We start from the raw sequence: 2,658 nt of genomic DNA, 5'->3' as shown, positions 1-2,658 counted from the left end.
TCTTCTGTTTTGTATGACATTGATTTCATCTCTTGTTATTGTAATTTCATTTTTTTCTAGAGGCTGTGGCTTTAGATTGTTGTTCTTTTTTATTTTATAAAGGTATTGATCATAATTTTGATTCTTTCTTCATTTTTACATGTTTACCTATCGCTATGAACTACCCTCTCCCCCACCCCCCACGGACTGCTTTAGCTGCATCCTAGAGGGTTTTTTCTTTTCTTTTTTTCTTATTGTGTACCGCTGAATTGGATCTAACTGGAACAGTAGGAGATTGTCCCTTCTCCAGCAGAGCATCTGGTGGATTTGAACTGAGTGCCTTTGGGATTGCAGTGCAGCTTCTTTGCCAGTAGGTCACCAAAGCTCCCAACCCAGAGGTTTTGGTATGTTGTATTTTCATTATGATTGTTTAGAGGAATGTTTTCATTTCATTCTTTATTTCTTCTATACCTCAATTATGTTCTAGCAGCTTTCATGTTGGTGGCTTTATAAGCTTTATCCTCTTGTGGTTAATTTCTAGTTTTATGGCATTGTGATCTGAGAAGATGCCTTGTTTTATTTCCGTGTTTTGTTTTGTTTTGTTTTTTAAATTTGGTGAGGATTGCTTTGTTCTCTAATATGTGATAAATTCTGGAAAATGCCCCATGTGCACTTGAGAAGAAAGTGAATTGAGTTTTAGTTGAGTGCCATGTTCAGAATACATCCACATGGTTGAGTTGGCTGAATGTGTAGTTTAGATCTTTTGCATATTTGTGACTTTTCTTTGAATTGACCTATCTTTTGGAGAGAATAGTGTGTTGAAGTCTCCTACCACTATTGTGGTGCTATCTATCTCCAATTCTGTTAACAGTTGTTTTATGTATTTGGCAAGTCTATTATTTGGTGCATAGATGTTGACTAGTGTCATGTCTTCTTGATCTACTATGCCTTTAGTCATTATATAGTGCCCTTCCTTATCTTTTATAGTGGTTTTCATTTTAAAGTCTGTTTTATCATAGATTAGTATTTTTGCCACTTCTGCTTTTTTTGTGGATGCCATTTGCTTGGTACATTTTTCTTGGCCTTTTAGTTCTTTCTTTTCTGCAAAGTGTATGTTCCTTCTTCATATTTTATGGAGAGCTTTGCTGGGTACAGGCTCTTCAGTTGGTAATTTTCTTTCAACTTTTCTATGTATGCCATCTATTTTCTTCTTGCTAGCATGGTTTCTGTTGAGAAATTAGAATTTAATCTACTGCTTTTCCTTTGTAAGTGACTCTTTGTTTTTCTCATACTACTTTTAGTATTCTTTTATTATCTTTTATTTTGGACAATTTGACTACGCTATATTGTGATGTTTTTCTTTTGGGGTCTAGTTTATTTGGTGTTCACTGAGCTTCTTAAATGTAGATGTCTTTGTTCTTTGTAATACCTGGGACATTTTCTTCTAGTATCTCTTCCACAATTTTTTCAAGTATTTCCCTGTCCATCTCATATTCTGGAATTCCAATCACATGTATGTTGTTCCTTTTGATGTCATCCCACATAAGTCTAGTGTTTTCTTCATTTTCTTTATGTCTCATTTCTGACTTTTCTTCTAGTATATTTCTGTTTAGGTTCTTATCTTCCTGCTCACTGACTTTCTGCTCCATGTTTCCTCTTCTGTTCTTTTGTTCCTCTAGCAAGTTGAAAACTTCTGTCTTTTTGGTCTTATTATTGCATTTATATGTATATCTGTTATTTCCAGTACTGTGTTGGCTGTACCTTCTTTGTCTTGTGATGATTTTTTAAATTCTTGTACCTCTTTATCTATAGATTAAATTCTTTCTTCCATCTTTTGTATTTTCTTCCATAGTTGTGTAGGTTTCTCCTCTTTAATGTATTTCTTCTGGCTTCATGTCTCTGGAGTGTTTACCTTCTTGTTGGTTTCAATTATTTCTTTCATCATTCCAACTTCTTCTGTAGGCATTGAAATAACTCATCAGTGTATTTCTTCTGGTTCTCTACCTTTTGTATATTCCCTTTATTTTCTTTTACTGTTTTCTTCCTTCATTTGTACTTTCTTTCGTAGCTGTTCGAATGTCTCCCTATCAACATATATTATCTGCTTTCTTTTTTCTTTTTAAAAAGGTTTGTTTTCTCAAAACGTTTGAATCTACCTGCTGCTTTCTTGACATTATGTGAAATTTTTTTCTTAGTTCATTTGCATTGTGTCTGCATAAATTGTTGGTAATTTTTATCTTTATGATGTTATGGATTGTTGTTGTTGTTGTTATGTGCCGTCGAGTCGCCTGCGACTCATAGCGACCCTATGTACAACAGCCCTAAACTCCACTCTGTCCTGTGCCAATCGCACTGTCTCTGACACTCCCATCCCAATTATCCCAGTCACTGAATCAATCCACCTCATAGAGGGCCTTCCTCTCCTGCGCCATCCCTCAACCCTCCCAAGCATGATGTCCCTCTCTAAGTTGCCAGGTTAAAATGTTCAATCTACAGGGTGAGCCACTCACTCTACTGGAAGTCCTTTCTGGGAAATTTGCCTTTCCTAAGATTTTTCAGGGTGTCTCTGTTCTGCACAGCAGCCCTCCAGGAATCTTGTCTTGTCCCTAACTCTCTTTTCGTCCTTCGCCTATGGAGTGGCCAAGTGGTATGAGACCAGGTGCTCCCCTCAAGCAGTTT

The sequence above is a fragment of the Elephantulus edwardii genome, unplaced genomic scaffold (genome assembly GCF_000299155.1).
Source record: "Elephantulus edwardii isolate Elephantulus edwardi_28Jun2011 unplaced genomic scaffold, EleEdw1.0 scaffold00169, whole genome shotgun sequence".
Taxonomy (NCBI): Eukaryota; Metazoa; Chordata; class Mammalia; order Macroscelidea; family Macroscelididae; genus Elephantulus; species Elephantulus edwardii.
This window is presented reverse-complemented; position numbering follows the sequence as displayed.